The following is a 9414-nucleotide window of genomic DNA, read 5'->3' as shown; positions in this document are numbered from 1 at the left end:
TGGATAGAGGGCGAAGGAAAATGGGCACATGGCTGGTCTGAGCAGGCTAGGACATATAATCAATGAAAACTCTGAAGAAGAAAAGGAGTAAAAGATCAGCGAGCTTTCAGGTTTGCAAAGTGCTTTACAAATCTTATCTCATTTTATCCTTACAACTGCCCTAGAAGGTAAGTACTATTATTATTCCCATTTTACAGACAAGAAACTCAGGTTGAGAGCATTTAAGTGACCCAGGGTCACACAACTAGTGAGTGTCTGAAGTCACAGTTGAATTCCAAGTCTAGCTGTGTCACCTCGCTGGTAGGATAAAAAGATGGTCTGGTTTAAGTGGCAAGGGGAAGGGCTAATAGTCAGCCAGATCACTCAACTGAGGCCCTTGTGATGTCAGGAGAAATCAAGTTCTCCAGAATGTTGGGAAGATTCCCTGTGGCAATCATATGGAAGAATATAGACAAGATATGCCTGGGATGGGCAGGCATGGATGGATTGTAATCTTGATCACTGGATGGAAAATTTCTGAATCGATGAGATCATGGTTCCATATAAGTTCAAAAGCCACGGGTCTGCTGGTAAAATAATCAGAGGGAGACAGAGTGAAAGAGAAGACCATATGTCAGGTACTAAAGTAACTGAAAAATTTTAGAAAATGACCTAGGAGTTGATAGATAACAGAAAAAAAATGGAGGAAAGGTGGCACAAACATGGGGAGAAAGGGGTAGAAGTTTTTTTTTTAAATTCTTGAAAGAGCTTTGTTGTTTGCTATACAAATGTAAATTTCAACATTTGTTCTAATCTGCTTTACTTTTCTATATAGGAAGGATAATAGATCAACAATACAGTTCTCTGGCTCCAAGGACACTGTTATTTTGGCAAAAATGCCCTCTGAAATCACTGAGACAGAAAAACATGCTTATTGGGGAAAATTACAAATAGAAAAAAGGTTCTGATGAGCTAGCATATAATTTTCCACATTTCAGTGAATGGGTGGCCTCCTTTTGAATACGAGTTTAATACTGCTATTCTTATTAGCAGAACATCCAATGCTGCATGTCTTAGAATAAAATTCCTTTCAGTAAATGTTGCCTGTGGTTCAAGGTTTGAAATAATAACTATTAGGAGTTGATCAAGGCACTCCCTATTAACTGATTTCCATCTCCTTCCACCCTGCACCCCCAACCCTCCCCAGATGATGCAACCACAGAAAGTGAGGGGGCAGACAACAGAAAAAAAAAAGTTGTGTTAAGGTTTTAAATGAATCAGAAAGAAAGGTTTATATTTTTTGTTATCTATATCCTGTATAGAAGTGTGCAGAGGTCTTCAATGAAGCTTGATGGAATTAGAACTTGCTAGGGGCCTTTGAAAAAATAACTCGCCAAGTTCTGCAGACAAATTCTAGGAGGGAGAGTTCTACAGGGTGTGACCCTCTGGTAGTCTAGAGAAGGAGTTCTTTGCTTGGGATCCTGTGAACTTTAAAAAAAAGATTTTGATAAAGCTTTATTTCAATATGACTGGTCTCCATTATAATCTTATGTATTTTACTTTATGTATTCAAAGATGTGATTCTAATACGGCATCCACAGGATTCTAATAAGGCGTCCACAGGCTTTACCAGCCAGTGAGAGGGGACCCACACACACACACACACACACACACACACACACACACACACACACACACACACACCCCCCCCGATCTAGAGCAAAGCTAGCTGTGGAGAAGAGTAATTTCCTCTCAGAGTTTCCTACCTGTCTCTGGAACTGGCTGGTTAGTTTAAACAATTTTTTAAACATTTTTATTTAGAGCTTTGAGTTCCAAATTCTATCTTTCACTCTCCTCCCTCCTCTCTTAAACAGTAAGCAATCAGATACAAGTTATATGTGTGCAATTATGTAAAATATTTCCATATTAGTCATTTTGTAGCAGAAGACTCAAGAGAAAAAAAAAATGAAAGAAAGTGAAAAATAGCATGCTTTAGTCTGTATTCAGTCAATATCAGTCCTTTCTCTGGAGGTGGATAGTATGTCTCATCATTAGTCCTTTGGGATTGTCTTGGATCATTGCATTGCTGAGAATAGCTAAGTCATTTCCAGTGCTTCATCGAACAATATTGCTGTTAGTGTGTATAATGTTCTCCTGGTTCTGTTCACTTCACTACGCACCTGTTCATGTAAGTCTTTCCAGGTTTTTCTGAAATCATCCTGCTCGTCATTTCTTACAGTACAATAATATTTCATTACAATCAAATACCACAGCTTGTTTAGCCATTCCCCAATTGATGGGCATCCCTTCAATTCCCAATTCTTAGCCAGCACAAAAGGAGCTGCTATAAATACTTTTATACAAATAGGTCCTTTCCCCTCTTCTTGGATGTGTTTGGGCCATAGATCTAGCAGTATTATTGCTGGATCCAAGGGTATGCACAGTTTTATAGCCCTTTGGTCATAGTGCTGGTTAGCTTTTTAAAGGCTCCCTCTCCCCTCCCCATCTCCCTCATTAACTGATTTGCTAGTTGGCAATAGTAAACTGTCTTTCTAATTCCATCAAACCCAATTAGAGATTTCTTCATGCCCCATAAAGGGGTAACAATGACAGTAAATAAACTCTTCTTTACATTTAAATTAAAATCTGAACTCTCATTGTGTATTCTCTTCCCTTTATTTTCTATTTTTACATCAAGAGGGGTGGGATGGGAAGAAGGAAATCAATCAGAGGTATCCTGAACAACACTGGCTACAAGTTTTATTCTTTCTTAATTGCTGTCTACGGTCTTTTTTCTCCTCCTGTCCAAGCAATAATTCCTATCTAAACAATACTCTGTCTTTCCTATTACAATGCCTTTCTTGCTGTCCTTCCCTATCTAACTTTGAGGAAGTGTTGCTGGATCACCAGCTGAGGCTGAGCCCACTCTTTGTTCTGCACCAAGGCATGTAGCTGGATTGGGTTCAGCCCTGGGGGAAGCCTACTTCCAATGAGATGGGTTAGGTTCCCACTTCTCAAAGTCTTCCTCTCATTAAGCATCCCATCCTGGTATCTCCCCACAAAAGAGAAGTAGAAAAAGATATTGAATGTAGAACATGAATTGGTTATGGAATAGGTAACTAATTTCTACATACCATAAGAAATATCAAACATAAGATATTCACAAGTGGTGTATTTCATGCCCCCTCCCCCCCAAAAAAAACACACCTTAAAGAAGGTAATATAACTCAATTTATGACTTAGAATCTGTTACAATGTTACAATCTGCTTGGCGACTAATGCTTAAACCTCATCAGAACATAAAGCAACTTGCAGGACTGTTAACTGGGCATTTTACATTTAACCTTGGCTCATCACTGTCTAACCAACTCCATTTAAAGGTCTGCTGGTAAAATGGTCAGGCTTGAGTCCATTTTCCTATCAGTGACCATCTTATCTGACATAGAAACTTCCCCTGCTGTCAGCCACTGCTGTTTTTGTGGTTGATGCTGCTGCCACACATGGACACCTTCGAATTCATCGGGTCACCTCAAAGCGTAGGCATATCCATCTCCAGATTGCCGCTTGGTCACCTACTTGTGAAACAAAACACAAAACAGGAAAAGGAAATCAGGGATCGAAGTACAAACTCTCCTAGTTGAGTCCCCCGGCATTAGCTGCCAAGTGAGCACAGTTGCCATTATGCTGTGATCAAGAAAGGCCAACTTTTTCCCACTCCCTTTAAAGTGCCAAATTTGCAGGATGCCCTTTGAGAGTCAAAGGCAAGGTGGATGAGATGGAAGCTGTCTCTTCTCTGAACTGCTGTAGCACCACTTCCCTATCGCTGTCATAGAATAGGGAGAGGGCCAATGGACCACTTATAAGTCATACCAGATGGGCTACATCATACCAAAATGCCATAACCTCTCAACGCTTGACCACCACATAATCGTAAGTAGGTCCCAAAGCATGCAATTAGTCTACTGGACATAGGAAGGGCAATTCATAGCCTGGTATATGGGAAGGCCTCTGATATACCCAAAAAATGTTACCTCTCTCTTGTAACCATATCCTTCTGGTTCAATGGTATTTAATGTGCTCCTTTGTGCGTGAGACACAAGACAGAATTTAGCATTTCACAGAGATGTTGCAGTTGCTACTATTTTGAAAATGAGAAGACTGGATTAAAAGTAGACCTGAGGATGGGATCCTTTCTGGGAAACAAAAGGCACATTCTGGATCTGATTCTGAGTAAAAACAAAGGAACTGGATGGTGAAGTGGAAATGACAGGAACCTAGGGAACAAGAGACAGTGCAGTCTAGCAATGTGGTGATAGGGAGAAAATATTCTTAATTGAGAGATAGTATGCTGGACAGGATAGAACATTGAAACTGGAGTCAAGTGATTTAGATTCAAACCCCGACTGCCTCTTCCTATCTATATAATCTTGGGCAAATCTTTTAATTGGGCCTCCTCATCTGTGAAATGATGGGACTGGATTAGATGACCTCTTAGATTCTTTTCAGCTCTGGATCTATAATCCTAAATGCATTAGAAACAGCTTGGTTTATGCTCTAGACTTTAGGGCTAGAGAAATGATTATTAATTAACAATGATTTGGGGAGATTCAGATTTCTCCCTTTTCTTAATTCTCATTTCAAGACCTCAGTCTCTGAAGGTTTAACTAATCTCCTCTATCTAGACACCACCCAGGTGGGGCAACCATTGTATTCTGCTATGGCTTGGGTGGGGCATAAATTCTTTGAATAGATTGCCCAAGGCTTGGAGTGGGGGTGGGGGGGTGGGGGGAAGTGTGAAATTTAGGATGACATAATCAAAGTTCAAGTCCAGCTCCTAACTGTAATATTCATTCTCTCATTAATTGTTAACCAATCAGAGTTGATTGCCATCCTTTTGAACACTCCTCTTCCAAAAGAACATATAAGTTGTGAGCCCACCGTCATGATTGTCTTTGGCCTAAGAGAGAGATGGCCAAATGACCATTGTTTTATTAAAATGCTGGCATTATTAATAAAATGATTGAATTACCCAGAAATTATGTCTCTTAAACCTTTTCAAATGCCACAAGAAGAATAGATTTCAAAGAATTCAGAGAAAAGATAAAGGCTCATGATCCAAGACTCTAAAAAGGAGAGTAAAAAAAAAAAGAAGGAAAAACTGACTTAGGTAAAAAGGATAATGTGAAATAATTTAAGAATCATTTGGACTTCCTGAAAACCATGAACAAACAAAAACTGTAGATACCATATTTCAAGAAATGATAAAAGAAAGTTGCCTCAGACTATGAGAACTAGAGGGCAAAATAAAAATAGAACGAATTCACAAGTTACCCCCCTCAAAAGAAATTCAAACTAACCACATCTAGATATGTCATAACCAAGCTCCAGAGCTTTCAGGTCAAATAAAAAATGCTTCAAGTGGCAAAGAAAAAAAAGATCAAGTACCAAGTTACCACAGTCAGGATCATACAAGACTATGTAGCAATTAGTTTCATTGAAAGAAAATTTTGGATTATGATATAACAAAAAGAAAAAGATTTGCCATCAAGAATAATGTTTCCTACAAAACTGGATATAATTCTATAGGAGGTTGGGGAGAATGGACCTTTAATAGGATAGAAGACTTTCAAATAGTCTTGCTGAGAAAACCAAAATTGGATAAAGTTTATAAAAACCAAATAAAAGGGACAAGAAAAACTTATAAAGGCAAATTCACTTGAGTAATTTGAAAAAGCTAACTGTTGGTCAAGTGCTGACATACTAATAGGGTAAGAACCAGGGGTGGGCTGGAACCAGATCATACAGACTTTTAGTGTCAATATTTACACCTTGGAAATGAACAAACATTACAAATCAGGGCTCAATTTATTGTTTTGTTGATTTCTAGACTTAAGAAAGCAATGGAGAACATATTCATAATTTAGATTAAACTTAAAAATGTCCTGAATATATATACACATCTATGTATATATACACATATATGAATGTTTATGGATATATTATATATATATGTATATACATACATACCAGAAAGTCAGTTCTTTTTTTTTTTTTTTTTTGTGAGGCAATGGGGTGAAGTGACTTCCCCAGGGTCACATAGCTAATAAGTGTCAAGTGTCTGAGGCCAGATTTGAACTCAGGTCCTCCTGACTCTAGGGCTGGTGCTCAATCCAGTGTGCCACAGAGCTAGCCCTTCTTAAACATTTCACAGTATGCTCTTGGAAAAGCCCATTGTCCTTTCAGAATTCCATTGTCTTTAAGGGGCAAAGAGGGAATAATTAAAAATAAACTCAGAGAATGAGTATTATTGTGTGCTGTTCTGTTTGCTTTAAGAAAATAAAGAAAAGGAAGGGAAGACAAAATATTTTAGGGAATAAATGAGGGAGAAAACTGCTATTTCTCATATTTGGTGCATGTCAGTAGAATATAAAAACATCTAAGTTGAAATAAAAGGAAGATACTCAGTTTTATCTGAACCTGGTAAAAAAAGATAGAACATATATACACATACACAGCTTGATATTGACCTGCTTTATAACCAATGGGAATATTCAGGGATAGGGAGGGGAAAGAGGATTTAAGAGAAAAAGAGTTGGGGAGGAAATAATCACAAACAAAAAAGTCAACTATGAAGGTCTGATTATAAAGGAGAAATTAAAAGGAGAGAAAGAAGAAAGGTAAGACCCAGTGATCTGGGTCTGGGTTGAGTAAAAACAAAAAAGGCTGAGTAGGATCAGAGCACTCCAATTATAAGTTACTAGTGTTGATCCTATACTTTTATTTTCCCTACTTTCTTTTTCATTGTATAGTAGGGGGGTGGAGGGTTAAAAGAAGAAACATTACAACGGGATATGATGGAGGAGAAAATGCTTAACAATCATAATGATGAATATGAATGCAATCAACTGATAAAATGAAAGAGGCTGACAGAATGGGTTGGAAGCATAACCTAACAACTTATTGTTTATGAGCAATACATGAAATATAAGGATTCATACAGAGTTAAAAAGAGGGGCTAAAATGGAATTTTTTAGTAAACTTTTGATTATTAATGTCAAATAAGGCATAAAATAGGGAGACATATGCACTCACTATGTTGTTTGCCATTATTAATGAAGGACAGCCTGCATGGTATCTAAAATAAACAGAGATTCCATATATGGAATGGTAACGGACAGTAAGGTGCTCCATAACCTCCTCTTTGTGGATGACATAGTGTTTCAGAATTTGGTAAATGAGATCTATAGTCACTCAAAGGAATTTATAACATTCTACACAGGAAAACCAAATGGACAATGAATATCTATTTTCTAGACGAGAGATTCTCTAACTTTTGGGTCTCAAGATTCCTTTACATTCTTAAAAATTATTGAGGACTAGGGACAGCTAGGTGATGCAGTGGATAGAGCTCCAGCCTTGGAGTCAGGAGGATGTGAGTTCAAATCCAGTCTCAGACACATGACACTTACTAGCTGTGTGACCCTGGGCAAGTCACTTAACCCTGATTGCCTCACCAAAAAAAAAAAAAAATTATAAAAAAAAATTATTGAGGACCCTGACCAAAGAGTGTTTATTTATTGGGTTATGTTTATTGATACTTGCTATATTAGACATCTGAATGTCTTTGTATTATTATGACAATAATTTTGACCTCACAGACGTTGGGGATATGTCCCTGGATCACTCTTTGAGAGCCACTGGTCTGGATTATAATATGCATGGATAGAAAGCCCCCTGAACTGATCCATCAGGACAGATACTGCACATGGCAGGCCCAAAATTGAATAGGAGGAAGACAGCAGTATACATTTAGGAAACTGAGCAGTGATTTCAATAACTCCAAGCTTTTCCCTACAACAAAAACCCATCTTTTAAAAAACCAATATTATTCCAGTGATGCTCTATGGACACAAATCTTGGAAATACTATAATTTCCAATGAATCAAATGTGTGTCTTACAAAAAGGCAGTGGAGAAATATATGGCAGACATAAATAAGTTGCATCATGTTATGAGTGATGAATCGTGCAGAAGAAGCAATGCAAAGGATATTTAAAGAGATATATGACCAGAAAAAATGAACCAGTTAATATACTGCAGGGCAGAATTGGTACCAATTTACTGTTAAATTACCTAGGAGAAAGTCCTCAATGTTCTTTTGGATAGACTACCATTGAGGAAAAACATTAATATTCTATCCTGTATTTTAGGCACAAGTCTGCCAGAAACAATTTTTATTTAGTTAAACTAGATTATAAGATCCGTGAGGGCAAAGACTGTCTTTTGTCTCTTTTTGTACACCCAGCACTTTGCACAGTGCCTGCACATAGTAGGCTATTAAAAAATGTTTACTGAATGAATTTAACATTATATTAAACCTAAGCACGTCTAGAAAAAGAAATGGCCAAAAGGGTATTACCATGTCCTTCTATCTCTCTCTACTTCAAGATAGTGTGAGATAACCTTTATAGAAATCTTGAAAAAACCTAGTTTCGGGTTAAATACAGTTTAGGGTTAGTATTTCAGAATAGTCGCTTTACAAAAAAATCACAACCTTCAATGATGGTTATTCATTCCTTTCTGAGCTATTCCCTTCAAGAATTGAAAAGAGTCTCTTAAGGGGTACAGCCAAGATGATAGAGTAAAGACAAACACTCAACTGAGTTCTTCCAAATTCTCCTCTAAACAACTTTAAAATAACATCACAAAATGAATTCTGGTGCAGCAGAACCAACAAAAGGATGGGGTGGAAGAATTTTCCAGGCCAAGACAACTTAGAAGGTTGACAGAAAAGGTCTTCATCACTGAGGTGAGAGAAGGGAACTCTGAGTGCAAACTGAAGTATGATTTCTTCACTTCCATTATTATTGTTGTTGTTATTTGTGATATGGCTAATATGGAAATATTTTCCATGATTTCACATGTATAATTGATATTGTACTGTTTGTCTTCTCAGTGGGTGGGAGAGGGGTGAAAGAGAGGGAGAGAATCTGGAACTCAAAATCAAAAAAAAAAAGAATGTTAAAAATAAATGATAGAGGCTTCTGGGAAGATGGTGGAGAAGGTTCAGAAAACTTTTGGCTCTCCAAATTTCCTCCACCAAAAAAAAAAAAAAGACAGAACATCACCTCAGAGCAGCAGAAATAAACACAGGATAAAGCAGTTGTCCTCCTAAGACAATTTGAGAAGACCCCAGGACAGATCCGACCTCCAGGGGTGGAGGTTTGGCTTGAGTAAAGTACAAACACCTCCAGACTGACTCTGCAGAATCAACAAACAAGAAGTCCTGGGGGCAGCTGGGTTGGGAGGCAGCATCAGCCTTAGAAACTTTCATTTTGCAGACAGTGTGGGGGTCTGAGGGCTAAGTAGGAGAATATTGAAGGACCTTCCACTGTCGAGGGACACCAGGAACAGCTGTGCTGACCAGACATATTCC

Source organism: Vombatus ursinus, unplaced genomic scaffold (genome assembly GCF_900497805.2).
Source record: "Vombatus ursinus unplaced genomic scaffold, bare-nosed wombat genome assembly UNPS02014801.1, whole genome shotgun sequence".
NCBI classification, from domain to species: domain Eukaryota; kingdom Metazoa; phylum Chordata; class Mammalia; order Diprotodontia; family Vombatidae; genus Vombatus; species Vombatus ursinus.
Note: the sequence above shows the minus strand (reverse complement) of the source record.